Source organism: Peromyscus leucopus, chromosome 8b (assembly GCF_004664715.2).
Source record: "Peromyscus leucopus breed LL Stock chromosome 8b, UCI_PerLeu_2.1, whole genome shotgun sequence".
Lineage (NCBI taxonomy): Eukaryota > Metazoa > Chordata > Mammalia > Rodentia > Cricetidae > Peromyscus > Peromyscus leucopus.
Genome location: NC_051086.1, coordinates 25,817,544 through 25,839,743, shown reverse-complemented (window position 1 = coordinate 25,839,743; position 22,200 = coordinate 25,817,544). Strand labels below are relative to the sequence as shown.

At 48.8% G+C, this 22,200-nt stretch overlaps 1 protein-coding gene across 7 annotated transcripts in view; it reads right to left on the bottom strand.

Annotated features, from left to right (window-relative positions):
* Clec16a (C-type lectin domain containing 16A) overlaps positions 1-22,200 on the bottom strand; it is a 215,872-nt gene that overhangs the window by 14,113 nt on the left and 179,559 nt on the right. The gene's annotated exons all lie outside the window — the stretch shown is intronic.

Genomic DNA, 22,200 nt, shown 5'->3' with positions numbered 1-22,200 from the left:
TAAAATAAAAAAATAAATCTTACTGTTATTATTGCTGTTGTTGTTTGAGATAGGGTTTCTCTGTGTAGCTTTGTGCCTGTCCTAGATCTCACTCTGTAGACCAGGCTGTCCTCAAACTCAGAGATTTGCCTGCCTCTGCCTTTCAAGGGCTGGGATTAAAGGAGTGCACTACAACTGCCTGGCAAATCTTAATTTTTTTTTTTTAAAGAAAAGTGTTCTTTATGCTGGGTGTGGTGGAACACACCTTTAATCTCAACACTCAACCCTCATGAGGCAGAGGCAGGCAGATCTCTGAATCTGTGGCCCGTTTGGTTTATATAGTAAGATCCTGTCTCAAGAGAGAACCCAACAACAAAAACTCCAAACCCAAAAAGTACCTCATTATGATGAAGCTCAGTCTTGCTGGCCAGGAGCTGTACCCCTGCCTCACATTCCACACAGACTGGGGCTTCTGAGCTCTTACATTCAGCCCTCCCAAAGGGCTGCAACATCTGATTTTTTTCTCTACAGCCATGAAAAGTCCCAGGAACAACTATGTCGATAACCCATGAGCCCATGCAGACATATGGTTTCCACTGCAGCCTCTGGAGCTGGTGCTCCACAGACTTTATTGCATCTGCTCCCTCGGTCAGAGCTATAGTAAGTAAGACAGGGTCAGGGGCAAGTCCCTTAACAGAAAGGGTACCCTGACATTCCTGGCCACTCTTTGTGAACACACTCAGCAGCACCAGCCTCACTTTGCTCCTTCTGCACTGCTGGAGCCTCCAGCTCCTGACACTTCCTCCAGGAGGCCCTTCAGGACCAGCCTGTTCTACTTGCATAGAACATAGGTGCTGGCCACTGCCTTTTGATAAGTGTGACAGCAAATCTGACTAGATTTGGAATTGCCATGGAAACTCCTCCGGGCCTATCTGTGAGAGTGTCCCCAGAGAGGTTTAACCGAGGAGTGAGACCCACTCTGAACATGGGAGCACCATCTCATGGTCTGGGGGCCCAGACTGAATAAAAAGGAGGCAGCAAGAGGAACCCCAGCATTCACCTCTCAGTTTCCTGAATGTGGATGCAATGTGACAAGCCACTACAGTTCACTAGGCTTTCCCCACCATAATGGGCAGTATCCCCTTAAACCAGGAGCTCAAATCGACCTTCCTTAAGCTGCTTGCCACACCAACAAGAGAAGTACTAACTCATCAAGTAAAGTCTTCGGAGGACAAACTTTTGGAACTTGGTTTAAATGTAGCCTGGTTACACAGAGTAGAATCACTGTCAGGGAGACCATGTGGACTGAAAAGCATACAACACTTCCACGGGAGCAGTGTGTTCAGCCCCATGTAGTACAAAGGGTAGAGCAGGTTCTGGCCCCTGTGGAAACTTACTGGTCAGTGGGGGTGGGGGTGGGGTTCAGGCAAGACTCTGCACGTCTTCACTTCCTTCATGTCGTCTATAGACAGGAGCCCTGCTCTACATACCCCTTCCCTGTAGCCTCACTGGGACCCTGCACTTAGCCAAGGAGCAGCTTTTTGTACAATGTTCATGAAGAACTACTGTTCTCAACTGACCAAGCTCACTGGTATCCTGGGCCAGGTTCTAGGTAGGGGCAGGCGACTTTAACTGTGGCAAAGGCAGGTGGATGGGGCCTTGTGGGCAGTCTCAAGCAGGAGCTCTTTTCTGGAAGGCAGTGCTTCCTGCCCTCATCTATAGGCCCCTGGCTGGAGGAGAAGCCAGCAGAGGAAACACTGCGAACATCTGGCAGATCCCAACACTGCTCAGGAGAATTCCATAGGGACAATGAACTTTATAGCTGCTTACTTCTTAATCACCTACAGTGGTAACCCCCCGAGTTTACAAGCTGTTTACTTGCCCTGAAAATGAATGACTCTGTAACAAATCAAAGTGTCGGGTGGCTTTTCCCAAGCTGCTGATTTATCCCCCACACACAAGCTGAGTGTTGAACAGGGTTGGGACTCAGCCTTGTGTGCTCCTGAATGGAAGCTGGGGCCCTGGGGGTCTCTGAAGACACAGGTCTGCTGTCACTGTGACTTATCTGGAGTGAGGTTCATGGGGGATGAGCGAGCCCGATACTAATGTCCTTTCCTGGGTGGGGCAGAGCTTGGTGGGAGAACACTTGCCTAGCCTGCAGGGTGCCCTGGGTCTTTTGAAAAGAAGACAAGACAGTTCTTCATTTGGGGGTCGGCATCAAGTCTTAGACTGGTAATAAAATTTACATGTAATTAGAGTTGGACAGAAAAAGGAGATCCCCAGCCTGTACCCTTGTTATTTAAAAAGCATTTTCCTATTTATCTACTTATGGTATGTGCATGTGTTTGTGTGGGCGCGTGTGTGCCACAGCATGCTTATGGAGGAGGAGATGGCTCTTTCCGTCTGTCATGTCAGACTGACCTCATGGCATCAGGCTACGGGTCCCAACCCCGTCTGCCATAGTTCGCAGGATCTACTGAGTACAAGTGCTGGGCTTACATTCCCCCCTCTGCTGCTGCTCAAATCTCTCTTCCTTCCTCTCCATTCTCCCCACATGCTGCAGTTTCAAGGGGGCTTTCTTCCACACTAACTTGCCATATTGGGGGATTGTGTGGACCCTGGAGAGAACTGCAGATGAATGCCATGCCTGCGGCCTAGACCTCAGAATTCTTGCTTCATCTCAGCAAGGCAGTTCTGGATGAGCTAGCTACAGCAGAGATGCCAGAGGCCTTCTGGGTCTGTGTCAACACACAAGGGCTGCCAAGTCCTTGCAAACACATAGACAAGCCAGAGATCATGGGATGGTTAACAGGCACACAGGCTCCCTAGGGTCTTTTCTATTGATGACAAGCTTGGCTCACCCTGTGTCTGTCTCAAGAACAGCTCTCGGATGTGTACCAAAGGCTGTGGGGGCGGCAGTGGGTGTGTGTGCATGAGGGGGATCCACATGCTGATGAAGGAGTGTAATGTGGGGAATGGTTAAGACATGGATGTGTTCGGAGCTGGAGGAAAGCCAATGAATTCTGACACAGCCAATGATGAAAGCCTCCACTGTTGGTAAAAATGCTGTCAGAAAGCAAGATTAAGTGCCTAGGGAAGTGCTCAAGACGTGGCAGGTACGGAAAGGTTAGCAAAAGAATGTCCACACACTCCTACTGAGAAAATGCAGGGTTTCCTCCTCCCTGCCTAGAGCAGAGCAGAGTAGGGGCTGAAGCTGTGAGAGGAATGGGTGGTTTAGAATGTCTTCGGGGGCTTGTCTGAACTGTCTACGCTCCTTACCATTAAGTTCTATTATTTTGAGACAGGGTCTCATGTATCTCAGACTGGCCTTGATCTCACTGAAAATACCTCCTGCCTCTACTTCCCTGAGCACTGAGACTACAGGCCTGTGACACCATGCCCAGCTTATGTGGTGATGAGATTAAACCCAGGGTCCTGAGCAGGCTCAACAGGCACTGCACATCCCCAGCCCTGTGAATATTATTTCAGGTCAGGAAAGAAGAGGGTAGAGGAGAGAGAAGTCACCTGGAAGCTGGTCACACGCAGGCCTGGCAGTACCACCCACTATGAGCCACTCTGGTCTCTGGCTCCCTTCCTGTGAGTTCTCGGGACCTGGACAAACTTCCACACAGCAGGATCAAGCAGATGGACCCATGCCAATAGTAAGCCATCCCCTTGCTTTGCAGGATCCCTGAGCTGCATGGGGCCTGTAGCCTTCCTGTCTTCCTCCACTCCATTCTGCCATGATTCTGGGAATGTGAACTAATGAACAGCTCTCCAGCATTTATCAAGAACAAAATTACCACCAAAAGGTCAGCCTTCTATTTTAGGCCCAATGACATAAGGAATACTGTGCATGGAATCAGAATCCCAGGTTTGAGTCCAAGATCTGCCCACTTTGGCTTTGAGACCTGGGATGAATCCCTTCCTCTACTTTCTGCTTTTAGCTCTCAGTTTTAATAACCAGGTTCATGAGATTTCAGAACCTGAACTAGTGGTGGTGGTCTACAGGGCATTAGCTAGCTTATATCTCATCTGTGTTTGCTTATTACACTAGCGTACAATAACACTGAGAGATTCCACACTACCCTGCCCGGCTGCCTTAGAAAACATAGAGACCAGGCATTGCAGGGCCCTGTCCTGACACAACTTGAACTAGAGTGAGGTGACAGAGCTGCCCTCTCCTTGCTGACCTGATTTGACTCTGCTGTGGCAATTCAACTTCATTTCTGTCCCCATTCTTAGATTCCGAGACAAATCCACAGGGAGTTTTAACCCACAGAGACACTCTGAACCACAGACCGATCGGGAGGAAATGGAGCCTCTCCTCCAGCAGCCTAGGCTGGCCTGCAGTCCTCTGCATTTGCTGGGCCATTCCTCCAAACTGCAATTCCCTTTTGTCTCCTTTCTGTCTGTACAGGTTCCTTCCTGGCCCTTCGGAGCTTATGTGCTGGCTTCCAGTTTGAGCAAAAGTTCTCTCTCCACCCCAGACGACCTGTCCTATTTGGGCAGTGCATGAGAAACTTGACTGCAAAGACGTCTAGTATTTTGTTGAACAACTTTCGTCGCTTTAGCGGCTAGCACCTGATGTCTTCTGAGCCCAGGAGGCTTTGGATATTTCTGATACTGCTGTTATTTCCTATTACTCCTGCAGTTACAGAACCTGGCCACTAGGCATGGCCATGTGACTGAGTTGTGGCCATGAGACAGACATCAAAGTGGCATGTGGGATTTCCAAGAAGCCTCTTCAACAGGAAAGAGGGTACATCCTCTATTCTGCTTCCTGGAACACGGATGTGATAGCCAGAATCCAGCAGTCATCCTGACTATGAGGGGGAACTGTGTATGAGGGAAGGAAGAACACTGAGCATGGAGGAGCTGGGGTCCCTGATGTCTCATGGAGCCCTTACTTACCCAATTCCATGATGCTTTTCCCTGAGGGCCACATAAACCTCTCTTCTAGCACTTCCTCTGTAGTTGAAGCTAACCTTATCTGGCATTGTTGTGGGGAATGCCTTGCTAATCCTGGTCACACTATGCACTCGCTCTGACCTGATAGGGAGAAAACTGCCTGAGTCTATGGGGCTGGTGGTAGTGGTGGGGTGAAGGGATCTGGACATGGTGGGGTGCTGAAGAAAAAGGGGAGGGGCAGGTGACCCTACCTATGAACTCAGACCTTCAGGATATGTTCTCTTCCTTCTGTGGTAGAGGGGAATTTTTGGTAGAATCCAGGGGAGGGACTGAGTTTCTCTCTGAGCTCACACCAGAACTCAGATTATAAAATTGGACTAAGACCTTGGAACTGAAGGCCACGAGAGACTGCAGAGTATGCAGAGAGGGACACTGGAGGCTAGGGGTGGGTAAGCTGAACATTTTCTCATCTTCTAGGAAAGCAGGGCCACTGGTCTCTGTGACCTGCCCAGACCCATGTCGCCTTTCGGGTACTTGACTAAAACGTCACTGTTCCGGGTTAACAAGCACGTGCCCTTTTGGAGTTGTGGAACTGGCTTGACTCTGTATAGGGGATTCCACAGGGGCCTCTCAGAAGGTGAAGTGCAAGGAGTCACTCACTCAGTCCTGCTCAGCTCAGGAGTCACTCCAAGGATCCCTTACTCCGGTAACACAGGGAGGGCTACTCCCTGCAGACCACCGGGGACTCACCACTTTCAGGTGGGTCTGTACTGTTTCCCTTTGAAAACCAAAGCCCACCACCAGAGACGCAAGCCCTAAAGCCCTACAGCAAAAGCAGCTGGTACCAGGCCCCCATCAGGGTGCGTGCCAAGGGAAAGTGACAGCAGGTAGACTTCTGTCATAGCATGTTGATGTCAGTGTTTAACCTGAGCTTCCCAGGAGTTCCAGCTTGGGGTAAAACCACAGCATGGTGGGGCTCTTGGGCCCACCATCACCGAGAGGCCTGCATCCCTGGAAGCCTTTCTAGGCACAGCCCTGAAAGCAGCAGCAGGGAACACTCAGCTGCTGCCTTCAGAAGTGTCTCAGTCTGACAAGAGGCTACCACACGGTGCCCTTTGTCAAGCTTCCTTTTCTAAGCAGTGGAACTCTGGTTTCTACAAGAGTGGAAAAAGGAAGTGCTCTGGCCATTGCAGAGCTTGCCAGAGAGGGGCTTCCCTGCTTCTCCCCAGAGTTTTCTGTGGCTCCCCGGGGGAGATCACATACCTTCCAAGGTTGGCTAGCAAAGCAAGTGAAGGAGGGCGGGAAGAGCTGAGAGCCTGCCCTGACTCCACAGAGACCTGGAGACTAAGAAGCCCTTCTGTTCTGTCAGGGAAACACAGCGTGCCAACCTGGGTCCTGGGAGATAGCAGGGGCTGCGACCTGCAGCCTAAGAACACAGCCCCCCTTCCAGAGGGGTACATTTCCAATTCTTAAAAAGAAGGTGGGTATCTGGATTTTGACATAAACTACTTACTGCCTGAAGTTTTAAATGTGGACCCCCCCTTTTTTTTGAAATAGGGTCTCCCCAAGGTGGCCTGTAACTTGCTATACAGCCCAGGGTGACTTTGAACTTCTGATCCTCCTGCTTCTACCACAAGTTCCAAGATTCCAGGCATGTCCCACCGTGATAGGCTTAGGTAGTGCTAGGACAGAAGGCAGGGTTTTGTGAATGCCAGGCTAGCACTACCTACTACCAGTCCGCACGCTCTTTTTGAAAAACAAGGAGTGGCCTATCTAAGTGGGGGGCAAAGCCTGCTTGCCCCTTGTCTGGGCACAAGCTCTGTCCTGAGCCCCATCTTAAGCCTGTGGAGGTGCCCTGTGACAGCTCCTGGGACGAGTGCTGTGTGAGTCTGGAGCATAGCTAAGGACTCAGCCCGGGACAGAGGTGCTCCGCTGAGTCCAGGGGAGGACCCCAGGTGAGGAAGCACAGAGCTGCCACGGCCTTCCCCGTGAATAGGGAGCTGAGGGCCACAGGCTCCTCTGAGCTTGCCTTTCATTAGCAGATTCACTCAGAGGCCATGGCTCAGACTTCTGGCCAGGCAGTGTTCACGTTTTCTCACCACACACTGAGATGCTGGGAAACAGTTTAAAAAAAAAAGAAAGACAGAAAGGAAGACAGACAGACAGAAAGAAAGAAAGAAAGGAAGAAAGGAAGGAAGGAAGGAAGAAAGAAAGAAAGAAAGAAAGAAAGAAAGAAAGGAAGGAAGAAAGAAAGAAAGAAAATCAATCAGCCCTGTGGCCTCCTACAAAAGCCCAAGACAGCCAGGGTGGCATGCACGGCTTTACTCTCCGCTCGCTGGTTCTTTCCTTGACTCTGCCTTTCACTGCTACTGCTATCTGCCAGGTCCCTGGGTAAAGTGGATCGAGATACGACAGTCTAAGACTAATGTCTGCTGTGACTCTGAATGGATGCTGCTTAGAAGGTCTGGGGTGACATGCAACTTTCTCACTCATGTGTCTGACCCACTATGTCTTTGGAGTGCATCCTTGGGTAAGATGAGGGTGGATGTGGGGAGACTAGGGACCAAGCAGGGAGTCACTGGGGAAAAGCTGCCTTGGGAAAACGCCACCAACACTGTTAAAAAGCCCACAAGTGGTGCTGGAGAGACGCTGGACGCTTCAAGAGCTGGCTGCTCTCCCAAAAGACAGAGGGTTAATTTCCAGCACTCACATGGTGGCTCACAAACATGTAACTCAAGTTCTAGGGGATTTGACACTCTCTTTTGGTATTCTTGGGCACCAGACACAGACAGACACACATTCAGGCAAAACACTCAAACATATTTTAAAAAGCCCATAAGGGAGGCTAGAGAGTTCACGGGTAAGAATGTTTGCCGCATAGCATCACAGCACGAGGACCTGAGTTTAAGTCCCCAGCAGCCACATAAAAAGCGGGGTGTAGCTGCATGTGTACCTGTACCCCCAGTGCTGTGGAGGTCAGAGACAGGAAGATCACTTGCTGGTGACAACCTCGCTCCAGTCTCAGAGAGACAGCCTGTTTCAAGGAAATAAGGTGGAGAGTGATTCAGCAGGACACCCAGTGTCGTCCTCTCTGGTCTCTTAGCATGCACCCTCATACACATGTATACATATACTATCTACTGTCAGACAAATAAAGAAGAAAACAAAGACAAAAACGGGATTAGACAGACAGACAGACAGACAGCTCAGTGGTTAAGAGTGAGTAATGTTCTTCCAGAGGACTGAGTTTGGCTCCTAGCACCTAGGTCTAGAGAACCACAGCTACTTCTTTATATCTCCAGCCCTAGGGGATCCAGCATTTTTGGCTTGTGGGCACACACACATGTGGCACTCACTTTTCCTTCCACACATATACAAACAATAATAAACAAGCAAGGGACCAGCTTGAGACCTAGGTGCTGGGCTAGAGCTCCACAGAAACCCACACAGAAATGAAGGTCTACTGACATGTGGGCACCCTGTGGCCCAGGTCCCAGGCAGTTGTACCCCTTGCCGTCACTTCCTGCCTCTCTTTAGTGGGACTAAAGATGCAGTATTTCCTAGCTGTGAACTCTGGATCATCCTAAGGTCTTCACACTCAAGTACCATTACTGTAAAGGCCACTTTCTGCCTGCATCAGGGATGGAGGGGCAGACATGTAAACCAGGGGAAGGGGACACTCCTTAGCAGCTGCCATTCTCTGCTTTGAGACCCTTGCGGCAGGCGATGTGATGACTGGCTATGCCTCCAAACGCTTAAAGACTTTTATTTCTGGTTGTTTTTAAAGGGATAACATACAAAAATATCTGGGAACTTGTAGAATCTGATAGCCTATAGCTCTTTATCCATGGACAAATCCTCTTGGATTTTAGGGGGTATACGTGAAAACCTGCAGGAAAGAGAAAAGGTTTTCAGTATCCTGCTTTCTCCCTGTGCCATTTTGTTCTTGCTCAACCCTGTTGTCAGGTGAGGGCCTGGCTGTGTGGGCTACCACCCATGGAGAGACCTGAGGGCCAGCTGTCCCTTTTACTGCTGGAGGACCTGACCTGTATGGATGTCAGGTAGTCCTGTCTTGGACAGGAGCACCTGTCATGGATGGTTGGCTGCCATATAGACCTGGGCAACTGGTTCTTGAGAGGCACTCTGGATTATTCTGCCTTTGGATTATTCAAACTGGGGGGCACCAGAGCATGGGCTTTCTCCCTAGGATGCCTGGGCATTTGCCTCTCCCAGCCCCTGCCCACTTCTGATGGCATTACCGTGTATGCATGAGAGAGCACAGAGCTCCACAACAGTCTCTCAGCCAAGGCAATAGAAAGCTCACCAGCGGCCATCTTGGCTGCCTGTGTTCTGAGGCAGTGGACAAGGCTGAAAGAGCAGGAGAGGGGCTGTTAGATAGCTAGGGGGCATGTCTGGGCAAAGGGGACACAGAGCAGGTGGACTAGCTAAAGGCCTCCCTGACGAGGATGTCCCTGGAGCCTGTGATGGCCAGGAGTGCCAGGTTTGCTAAGAAGTCTCTTATCAGCTCTGCCCTATCCTCTCAGGCCAGAAGCAGAGCAGCCTTGTTGGGTAGGTCTCATAATAGGATGCCTCAGCCCCGAGAATTCCACAAGGTGGTGGTATACAAGGGGTGGGGAATTCATTGTGAACTTCTGCAAAAGGTGTGTGGGGTTGGCCACGTACTTAACACTCCCCTAGGGCAGCCAGCCACGTGCCTGGGGCCCCTTTCCCATCTGGGCTGTCAGGGCAGGGTGCCTGGTTCTAGCAGTACCATCTCACCAGAGCTCTTCCTCCTGTGTGTGTTAACCGATTCGGGTCAGGCCAGACTGACAGAGGGCCATGTTGCCTTACACTTTACTACTGAAAGAACCAAAGATGCTATCTGCATGGTGGGTGTTAGATGGGATCAGGGAGTGTGCTGAGTCACACAAAGACCAAGATGGGCACCATCCCAGAACATGCTTCAGAAGCTTAAAGCTGTTGCTTAATGGACAGGATTCTTCTACCAGCTTCTGTTCCTGCAGCCCCATGAGACTTGACCAACCAGATGGTCAGTTTCTGTCCTCTGTAAGGGAGAAGTCCTGAGAAAAGCAGAAATTTGGGTACACAGAAACAGGACCCAGGGGAAGAGGAGAGTTCCTAGGGCTTGGGCTGCTCCTGGGCGATATGACCCCAGAGGACTTGCTTGCCCTGAGAACACATGAGAGCCCGTGTCTTTTCTTTGTATAAAGTTGTTCCACTCCCCAGAACTGATGAGGGGGAGAGTAGTGTAGGCTAAGTGTCCAGGAGCTTGCATTTTGACTGCTGAACTGGAACTTGGTTTCAGCGAGGCAAGACTTCGCTAGTGACTCAGATGCAGGGGTGTGTGGCAGGAGAAATGATTTAGATCTTTTGACAAAGCAAGGCCACTCAAGACTGAAGCCTTGCTTTGTCACCATGTGACTGAAGGCTTTAGTCAATAAGGTGAGACCTGGCAGCTCTCCTACGGTACCTTTAACTGTCTAAGGCTAGTGGACTTTTTCTTTTTTTTAAAGACAGGGTAGCTCCAAACTCACAGGAGGCTGCCTCTGCTTCCCAAGTGCTGGGATTACAGGAGTGCACTACCACGCCCAGTGTGATTTAAGATTTTTATATCAAAGCCACCAGTGAGAACATGGATTTCTTGTTATCTGGAACCTGATGTGTAAATGCCAAATTCAATGCTTTCAATACACCCAGAACTGTTCTGTATATCTGACAGAGATGTCTATAATAGGCTTAAATATATGAAACTCAAAATTCAACCAGTTTGACCTGGTTTCGAACAGTCAAACATGGTTCAACACCTACAGAAAGGACTATTAGAATAATTAATGTTGGTCCAAAGGAGGGAGGGACAGGTGGCGGGCATGCAAACAAGTAGCTTTCTCTAATTCTCTCCTCTCCTCGCCCCTGCGGTCAGCACACGCACGTGTGTACACCTCTGCAAGCCCCCCTCTTTCCCATTTCTCATTTCCCCAAGTCAGCAGTTTGGAACTGTTTGGAAGTAACTTTGGCATATCAGAGAGAGACATGTGTGCTTCTGAATGAAAATCCACAAGTGGCCCCCCGTGAGGCCTGGGAGGCTCCTCAGAGAGGCTCCAGCGGCCCTACTTGCTGTGCTTCCTTGCAAATGCCAAGCTAATGCCTGAGGCATTAAAATCACTCTGGCTCTTGTGCATCTCTAGTTTTGACTTATTTTTTAAAGGATGATTAATATTTCATCATAAAAGTATTGATTTCCTTTAACTAAGAGACTTCAAGTTTGTTGCATCCTTAAGCATGATTTTATTATGTCTCGGGCCAAATGTTTTCTTTTCTCCTCCCCCCAAAAGGATGCTTTTGCCTTTGATATAACATGTGTCAAGAAGAAAAGAGGAATTGATTCACAGGATTTTGCATTACATGCAACTTTGAAGGCAGATATCCAGTTTGTGGATTTGAAGAGATGGCTCTTAAACCAAGTCCACTTTACCCTGTAAAGCCGTCCTCCTCAGTCAGGCCACCAAATTCCAACACAAACGAGACACAGGCAGCACCAAGAGGATGATGTGAGGGATGCGCACAGCCAACACCACAGATCTCATCCCATCTTTCACAAAAAGCAACAGAAATCTTGCTGGCTGGAGTACCCTGAAGCTACTGTTCCCTACTCATGTCAGCTGGTGGCTGAAGCCAGCAGTGGAGTTGGGCTAGTGCTCAGTTTTACAGAAGCCGTCCAGGAAGCAGGCGGAGGGCAGTAACTGGCAAGGCAGCTAGAGCTCTGCACTGTTTAAATATTGAACATCCTCTCTCCTTCCTCCGCATTCATTATTAACCGGGACCTGCAGAGCTATGTGCACTGACTTCATTTCTTCCCAAGAATCCAAGATGCAGTGGTTAGTGCCCGGGGCTGGGAATGAGGTTGAGTGGAGATTGGGGTTCTCTCTCTCTCATTCCCCTCTCTAGAAATCCTTTCCAGTCAGCCCCACATTTTTAGAGCCTTAGATTCCTGGAATTGTCTCAACTTCTTCCTGACCTCTGGTGCCTGAACACTGGTGATTAGTGCCCCAAATATGGACAGGCTGGGCATTTCCCCCTTCCCCACAAGAAGCAGTGGCAGAGGGAAGCCACAGGAAAGATGATGCTATTACCAGACCAGCTGGCCTTGGAGGTGTCATGGTGACGGGTGCTCCATCATATAGTGGGGACCACTATAGATCCCCAGCCCTGTCCAGGTAAAAGTCATGTCAGGTTGTTACATGAAAACAAACAAGTGTTTGGGTTGAGATAAAGGAACCCAGAGCCACCAAATGTCCTTTGCTCAGCTACTAGACAATTGGGAAGGAGCTGGCAGATGTCAGGGTCCCAGGTCAGCCATTAGGAACATCTAGGCCATGTTTGGATCACTCCTCCTGAAGATGCAACTGTGAGAAAACAGACCTAACATCTTTCTGTAGAACAAGGCAGTGCCTTTCCTGGGCAACAGATGGCAGGAGAGGAAGACCCCTCCTGGCCCTGGATTGGCAGCGTGGCTGGTTACCAGTATTCCTTTTTCTTGGGTTTTTATCTGTTCAAGGGATTTGTCCCAGATGGCCAGCCTGAGGCTGCCACTGCAGCACTACACTTGAGGTTGGTGTTTCCCCTGCCTAAGGGCTAACTTTATCCTTCCCTGCATCCTCTCCCAGTCTCTTCATTGAGCCCCCCGTGCTAAGTGTGGCCAACACTGACTCCTAGACCGAGGACTCAAGCATCCACCTGGCCTCTGCTTTCCTTGGACAGCCCTCTGGTTCTCTGACAGGCTTCTTCAGGTCTCCATCTCTGAGGTGCTCCTTGATGAAGCTGTGTCTTCCTAGCTCCTAGAACACAGCCTGAAAACCTCCTATGTGAAACAGCTCTTCTGAACCCGGGGCTCATGAGTGCCTTGCAGCTTGTTCTCTAGCTGCGCTGTTCTGACACGGGCTTTTTCTGCCTCAACTAAATCAGAAAAGGCTTTCTCCTGGTGCTGGCACACTGCCCCAGGACTGATATTTCACTGATGGATTTAATGTCTGCAGACCAAAGGCCCCCTATATTTCTGAAATTTCTATTTGTCTCTATGTCTGCAAGAGAACATGCCCTGCACAGACACTCTCATCAAGGGCTTCTATTTTGCTATTAACCTTCTTGGCAGGAAGGAGAAGGAAAATAGAAGCAAGGCATGATAGAAGGATCTATCTAGAAGCCCAAGGTGGCAAACATGAGCAAGCATATGAAGGGGCCTTGTCTTGGTGGCACCTGAAGAGCTGGGTGAATGAGAACCCAGACCCAGGTGGGTCCTGTTAGACACACCCACTTAACCCTATGGAATGGCTTCTACTGGGGTAACCAGAAGCATGGATCATTGTGATGTGACTTGTTGAGCAGCAGAAACCACCCTGGTACCAGTGTGAAGAGGCTCAGTACATTTTGGCTGATCTAGATAGATGGTTAGGACTGAACTTTGCTCCCTCCCAAATTCTTATGCTGAAGTTCTGACCTCTGGGGCCTCAGAATGGGAAATGGTTTGCAAACAGGGTCATTCTGCAGATGGAGCTGGGTGAGTTGATGGGTCCGAATCCAGTATAATTGTGCCTTATGAAAGGCAAAGGTCTGGACCCAGTGATACTCACTATAGTGGCTTCCCTCTGAAATGTCCCCCTGAACTCCTGTACAGCAGCAGTGTGCAAAGGTGGGCTTTGGAGGGCCTAGACTGCGAGAGCTTTGGTCTTTTAATTGGATGAGCGCATTGATGGATTCATGGTGGGATGACTTTAGCAGGGACTGCATGCAAACTACGAGCGGAGGCCTAGCTTACGGTCACCGTGGGTGTGGCCTAGTGGCACTTTGGCCCTGGTCCCTGCTTGCAGCTGCCGTGAGATAAGCAACTGTCTTCCACCATGTCCTTCTGCCACAATGCTCCTGCCTTACCATAGACAGGAAAGCAATGAAACTATGTGATATGGACTGAGACCCCTAAAACCAGGGATCATGATAGAGCCTTCCTCCTTAATATGATTCCATCTGGTATTCTGTCACATCAGGGAAAAGCTGTCTCACCAGTACACAGGGAGAGAATACCATGTGCCGAAGCAAATGGCAGGTGACACCAAGGGCCACCAGTAATCTCCAGAAGCCAGGGAGAGGCCGGCAGCAGGTTTCTCTTCCAGCCTCACGAGGAGCCAATCCTATCTACCCTTTGACCTCGGACTTTTGATCTTCAGAACCGTTAGACAATACACATCTGTTGAAGCTACCCAGTACATATCTTGTTCGAGCTACCTCAGGAAACAAAGACAGCAGGGTGTTGTGCAACTGTTAAAGATGGAGTTAAGGAGGGGGTCATAACACAAGAGCCACAGCACTGTTAAAACAAGGGCTTGTGCTGGGTGTGGTGGCTCACATCTTTAGTTCCAGCATTTCCAAGGCAGGGGCAGGCAGATTTCTGTGAGTTCAAGGCCAGCCTAGTCTAATCTACATAAAGAGTTCTAGGTTACACAGTAAGATTCTGTCCATTCCCCACTCTGCCCCACTCTATCCCAGGAGTTCTGCTTCTTGGAGAGAACACATATACATCAGTGTGCTCAATGATGCTCACTGTGGCCCTGGGCAGTGAAAGCCCAGGGCCACTGAAACGTTTGGATAAAAAGACTCAGGTATCTACTGTGGACTAATGCAGGCAATGTAAACAACAACCCAGATTTCTATTTCATGGTAGTGCTGTAGAAAGTGATTCCCAAGTATGACTACATAACTTACAAAGATGGACCAGAACACCAGACAGTAATGGCCCTAGCTCCTCAGCCTGAGCCTGTGTGGCTAGATGTGTCTGGAAATCATGATCTTTATGTATTAAAAGCCAAGCAATACATACACACAAATTATGTTTTGCCCACAGGTGGGCTTTGGACAGCTACAACCAAACATTAAATTTCCATAGGAAATAAGCATGTGCACTCACAGCAAATGGTATCAACTCCGCCCAACAGCTCAGAAATAGTTCAGGGTTGGCTTTGCCACCAATGAATTAGAAAAAATATTTTGGTTTTCAGAGCTATTTAGATTTCAGAACTGTGGAGACAGACTTATGGCCCCAGGCTGCGGGTGCTCATACATAATGTAGCTACATAGAGAAGGATCTGGAAAGGGATCAGCCAAACCATGAGTGAGGGGTGTTGGGGGGTAGAGCAGCAATTGGGGAGAACAGTCAAAGACCGCCATATCCTTTGTAATGTATTAATCTGTGTATATGTGTGTCTGTGTATAAAGCATATGTGATTGTGTGTTGTTTGTATATATACATGTATGTAGGCCAGAGGTTGATGCTGGGTGTCTTACTCTATGTTCTGTATCTTATTTTTTGAGACAGAATTTCTTACTGATGGCTGGCCAGTGAGTTCTAGGGACCCTCTTGTCTACACTATCCTTCCTGCTGTCTCCAATGCTAAGGTTTGTGTGCTACTCAAGATATATGTGCCACCATGCCAGCTTCTTACATGGATTTGAGCTTCAGTCCTCATGGTTGCAAAGAAAGCTCTTTACCCACCAAGTCATCTCCCCAGCCTCTGCTTTAATATTTTTAAGAACCTCAGGGGCAACACACACACACACACACACACACACACACACACACACGCACGCACGCACGCACGCACGCACGCACGCACGCACGCACGCACACACACAGAGAAAGTGTGTGTATTTAATGAGAAAAAGAAAACCCAGAGAAGGCAGGGATGGGAAGTGAACTGCAGTGTCTCCAACCAGCTCTTGTGATGGATGATGGGTGCTGGGGAGTGAGCTGCAGAAGCTGCAGTTCCATAGGTAATCTTCTGTGTTCACTCATTCAAGCACAAAAACAAGGACGATAGGGCCTGTCGTCACGTGAAACAGCTGACCGGTCCATCTGTTCCTATCATGGCAGCTCATCCCAGGGCTCGGTGACCTCTGTGGAGTGAGCTGCTCCCCACCCTGCAGCCCTGGCATGCTCGCCCTGGCGGCTCAGCAGTGCTGCCCCGCACCCCATGGCTATGAAATACGGCCCCTTCCCTGACAGCTAACATGCCCCACTCTGATTCATCATCACTCCTACTCTCTCTGTCCTTTATTTTTCTGCCCTCTCTGGCCTTTGATTGCTTTTCGGGAGTTTATCATATTGAACTTTTATCCCTTTCCAGGAAACCCTATTATTTTTTTCCTTCCCTTTCTCAATTAATAAATAATCGCCAGAGCACTTCTTTGGACAGAAGCACATCCTGCCTCCTGTGAGCAGCAGAGGCTTCTTCTGGGACTCCTGGGGGCCTGTGTGCAGGGCACATCACCTGTCAGATGTGGAGACCTACTGCTAGTTACACTTGGGGTGCTGCCAGTCCTTTACTCCATGTCTTGGGAGACAATTGCATTTTCATGGCCACCCCTAGGGAGAGGACAGCATTGCAGGGGAGTCCAAGTGCTGAATATAGACAGAAACAGGCACAGCAGGACTTTGGAGACTAAGGCATGGATATTGAGTATCTCCCACAGACTTGTATACTGAAGGCTTGGTCTGCAGTGCAGAAATGGTCAGAGGCAGACCTTCATAGGAGATAACGGGGCTCTCACCCCAACACTGGATTAACCTATTAGTGAACTGACAATTGAATGGGCTGCAGGAAGTGAGGAGTGACTGGAGGAAGTGAGAGATGTGCCTTTGGTGGTAGATCCCATCTCTTCCCTCTTCCCCAACTCTCTCATGACCAACACCTTAAGATGTTCACCTTAAGGTGAACAGCTTTGCTATACCCAGAACACTCTGTGCCATGACGGAGGACAGACAGACATGGGATCTAGGCTTATCACTGATGCTGACACTGTATAGTGGCTGGATCCTTGAGACTTAGTATTCATATGATGGTTCATCTTGGTAGGAATGAGAAATACCTAAGAGATCAGTAAGATATACTCTGGGAGTGTCTGTGATGTTTCTGAGATAATTAAGTAATAGGGGGAGATGTGCCCTGAATCTATATTCTCTATTCCATAGGCTAGGAGTACAGATGGAAAGTGTGTGTGTGTCGGGGGGAGCCCATAGTACAGGCATTCTCTCTCTCTTTATACATTTACACTTATATATTTTTATGTGTGCAAATGCACACATGTGCACATGCACATGCTGCAGCACGAGAGAATCATAAGTTTTCTCCTACCATGTGGATTCTGAGGATGAAACTTACATCGTCAAACTTGGTAGCAGTTACCCACTAGGTGATCTTCCTGGCTCAGATAGTCTCTCTCTGCTTCTTGGATGCCATGTGGTGAGCAGCCCTCCTAACCACAATGGACTGAATCCCCTGAAACCACTAGCAAAATGAATCCAACCTCCCTGAAGTTATTCATGCCATACATCGCTGTGCAGATAAGGAATGTCTCAGAAAACTGTCACTGGGAGCATGGTATGGTGTCCTGCAGGCTCTGAGCACACCAGCCCTAACTGCCTCCATGGCATCGGTGTGAACTGGACGGAGCTGCTGGCACATTGTCTCAGTACCTGGGAGCTGCTTCTAGAGCAGTGAGCAGGTACTCCAGCTGCTGCCTCCTGTCTCACATCCACAGCTCCGTGCGTGCTTCTGAGGTCTCACTAGAGCTCACAGAAGTAGAGCTAATGCCCTTCTCAGAAGCCATGCTTCTGGGGTTAGACCACAACCAGCCGACTTCTGGAAAGGTATGAAATACAAACTCATTGTGACTTACAGGAAGGAGAAGGGACAGGAGGCTCTTACCAGTCAGAACAGAGGATTTCTCTTTAGTCAAAAAGAAACGGGAAAAAGGCAAATTTAGAAGAGGAAGGGTGCCAGGTGAGTCTGGACAGCATCAAGGTTTCCAGATTGTACTGGCATGTGCAGCAGGGTCCAAGTGCTTTTTTCATATTTGGATGTCTGTAAGGAAACATGGCCTAAATGGACACAGATGAGTGTGTGCTGCCTGGTGGTGGCTTCATGACAGTCCAGCTAGTTGGAATGGTACTTTTGACACAATGTTTTTCAGAGAAAGAGATTCACTGTGTAGCCCAGGAGAGCGTCAAACTCTTGGCAATTCTCCTACCTCACCTCCTGAGCTCTGGAAGAACTGGTACATGCCACTATATCCAACGGATATAGTATTCTCCACCACGATCCATTTAGGGCATTTTTACTCATCCAGTTCTGATGTAATTAGTGGGGGATGGGCACTGCGCCATCTCTGTGAGCAAGTCAGATGCGCTCTTCTCACTCCCCACTCTGCCTTGCTGCCCATTTTCTTCTATATGGCACGAGTATCTCATTTTTCTAGTCAGGCTAAGCCCAGGAACATTCCCTCCAACAGGACTCAGAACATAACCAGGTCAGGAGTACTCACATGCTCTTGGCTGAAGGGGAAGAAGAGGGACAGCTACCTCAGGCCAGCTTCTCTGGCCACAGTGATGGTGGCAAAGAGAGTTCTCTGGTCAGTCAAAGTGGCAGGAGCATCACACAAGCAGTGGGGCTCTCGTCTGCTGAGGATCCAGGCAGCCTGTAAGCCAATAGCTTTCTTGTATGCGGGGCCTTGGCTAGGACATATGTTGCCTGGATTTGCCCCTTCTCCTCAGAGAAGCCTACCCTAGCTCCATGTAACAGTGCTTTCCTGAATATTACTCCAGCTCTTGGAACACCACCTCAGGGCACCAATCATGATGGACAATTCTGGAGCCTCTATGGTGGCGACAGCGCCTCCATGATCTAAAGGGACTGATGAGCTTGGCTTACCCAAGTCCCCAGTGAACACTGCCTGGCACATACAAAGGGACATACAATGGAGTATTAAAGTTTTGCTGGCTCCTTCCCGCCTCATCCAATCACCCATCCACCCACCTCTTTATATATCCATCTATCATTCCATTCATCCTGCTCCTACCCATCTGTCTCCTCCCCATCTTCCTCTATGTGAGGGCTCACATCTATATATCTATCCATTGTTTACTGAACACCACCGAGATGCCTGGAATAGTCTAGGTCCTAGATTCCAGGAGCTGGAATTTATCATTATACAAAGCCCAGATCTGCCTTCCCCAGTTTACAGTGGAATAATGGTTTGGGTGGGATGTGGAGGGGAGAAGATGAGGAGGAAAAATTGTGGAGAATAGTGAGTGCTACAGCGGTGCTGAGTAGGCAGGGGGCTTCCCTGGCCTATAGACTGTTGAATTTCCCTCTAAAAGGACAAGGAAGGGGAGGGCCATTGGACCCTTGCCTTCGAGTCTGACCACTCCTCCCAGCCATTTGCATGCAATGCTGTCTTAATTGTTTATGGCACAGCGATCTTAGGAGAGGATAGAATACATAGGTTGTGAGAAGCCTAATCTGTGTGGCTCTGAGGAAGCCATCGTCCATGCTGGATAAAGGCTTTCAGTGCAGCTGCTTTGAGATCACTTACCCACTTGTCAGTAGCCTTTCACCCATGCTCTGTCAGTGATCCCAATACACTCATTCTGTTATCCCTGGGATCTTAGGAGGAAGAGACAGACGCTGTACACAGTTCTCCCAGGGAACAACAGGATGCACGCCATCTTCGAGTGAGATGGGAACCTGTGGTGGCTTCCAGTACAGGAGACACACAAATGGACTTGGACCTTAAAAGGATTGTTCCCACCAGGGTACTGTGGTGGTTTGGAAGAAAATGGCCCCCAAAGGAAGTGGCACTATTAGGAGGTGTGGCCTTGTTGGAGGAAGTGTGTCACTGTGGAGGTGGGCTTTGAGGTCTCCTATGCTCAAGCCAGGCCAGTGAGACAGACCACTTCCCATTGCTTGCACAAGATGTAGGACTCTCGGCTACTTCTACAGTACCATGTCTGCTGCATGCACCATGTTGCAACATGATGATAATGGACTGAACCTCTGAACTGTAAGCCACCCCATTAAATGTTCTCCTTTGTAAGAGTTGCCATGGAAATGGTGTCTTTTCACAGCAATAGAAACCCTAAGACAAAGCTTGTTCAATCCACCAGCTTTCTATTTTTCACGGTGCCAAGCCCATCTCCACCAGGTTAACTGGGGTCAACTCCCCATCTGCTTACATATTAGCTATGTCTGCTCTGACTCAAGGGTAGAGTTTCTTTGTGATGGAAACCATATGGTTTTAACAAGTCTAAAATATTTACTATTTACTCCTTCAAGAAAACAGCTTGACCAGGCATGATGATACATGTCTTTAATCCCAGGACTAAAGAGCAGGGATCTTTTTGAGTTCTCTTTGAGTTGAGGCCAGTTTGGTCTACATATTGAGTTTCAGGCCAACCAGGGCTACATAGCAAGACACTGTCTCAAAAAACTCAAAATTAAAACAAAAAACAAAACAAAACAAAAACCTAAACAAAAAACAAGCCTGGTAGTGGTGGGGCATGCCTTTAATCCCAGCACTCAGGAGGCAGAAGCAGGTGGATCTCTGAATTTGAGGCCAGCCTGGTCTAGAGTGAGTTCCAGGACAGCCAAGTCTACACAGAAAAACCCTGTCTCAAAAACAAACAACGCCCCCAACCCCAAAACAAAAACAAACAAACAAAACCTCAAAAAACAAAACAAAAAACCCCAAACCCCACCAAAACAGTAACAACAAACAAAAAAACAAAACCAAACAACACCTCCCCCAACAAACAAAAACCAATAAACAACAAAAAAGAAAACAGCTGGGTCCTCGCCTAGGAGACAGGCGCAGGCAGGTAGAGTCAAGGATGCTGCCTAGCTTTGGTTCTATGTTCAGTCAGTGGCTCTGGATACTAGCTGATCTGCACAGGGACATGTTCTCAGCTGTCTGGCCTTTCCCACTAAGTATGGGCTAAGGTCCCATGGGCAGCCTGCCCTGAGACTGGCCTGGTGGCCAATTGTTTTCCTGCTCAAAGGGCTGTGTGACAGTCAGCCTGGCTTTTGAAGGCCCCAGTGGCTCACTGGACCTCTGACAGATTCTGAACAATTGCCATCATCCCTGGGAGGCTTCACCCTGCTACTTTCTGAGGACCCATGCACATGTGGTTGTCACATCTCGGCCATGCCACCTTCCTGGACACACTGCGTTTACCTACAGTCTTCCTCCTGTGTGCTCCACCATCTCACGGGACTACTGCTACTGTGGTTTAGGTATTTATTCCCTTCCCAGAAACCACACACTCCTGAGAGACGCATCGTCTAGAATAGTGATTCTCAACCTGTGAGTTGTGAACCCATTGACAATCTCTATCTCCCCAAAATATTTACATTACAATTCATAACAGTGGCAAAATTACAGTTATGAAGTAGCAATGAAAATGACTTTAGGGTTGGGAGTCCCCACAAATGAGAAACTGTGTTAAAGTGTCACAGCATTGGGAAGGTTGAGAACCACTGCTCTAGGATCTTCCCCTCTCCAGTTTTTGAAACAGAGAGTAATACAGAATTGTGCCCATTAGAAGTTTGCTAACTGCCACTGAACTGGCCACTCCTAAAACTGGATCTAGGGTTTCTGTGTCCCACCCTAAAACCCAGGCCCCTTTCTATTCCAAGCATGTGAGGGAGCACACTCCTGTCTAAGAGGGAGGCCATCAAAAAAGGCAGCTGGTCCATGGGAGGAAGGGAACTCAGTCATATAATTTACTGTGCCAGGGTACCCACAGCTGGTGTAGTCACTGCAGTTGTTGCCAGGGGTCCTCTTGTGAAGCCACATACAAGAAACTCAGGAAAACCTCCCTCTCTATCCAGTCCTCAAGCTTCCGTGGCCAGCAGAAGAACCTGGAAGCCTCTAAATCCAGCAGTGACACTCCTGTCACAGCTTTGATTTCTCCTCACAAGTTTAATGGGGCTGGACTGGCAAGACAGTTCAGTAGGTCCAAGCACTTGCCATGCAAATCTGATCCTGGAACCCAAGGAAAGTTGGCAGGAGTGCCTTCTGACTCCACATGCACTCCATAGGGCATGAGCTGTTATGGAATAATCCTTTTGTACACTGTGAAGATGTGTCTTTGCCAAGGTGACTTCTGATTGGTTTAATAAAAGAGCTGACTGGCCAATAAATAGGCATGAAGAGATTAGGGGGGAGAGATAAACTGAGAAGACACTGGGAAGAAGAAGGGCAGGTAACAGGGGTCACCAGCCAGATGAGGAAGCAGAAGATGAATATATGCTGTGTTGAAAAAAAGTACTGTCACATTGTAGAGTAGAGATAAAAAATATGGGTTAACTTAAGATGTAAGAGCTAGTTAGCAACAAGCCTAAGCTATCAGCTGATCATTTATAACAATAAGTCTCTGTGTAGTTATTTGGGAGCTGGCTGGTGGGA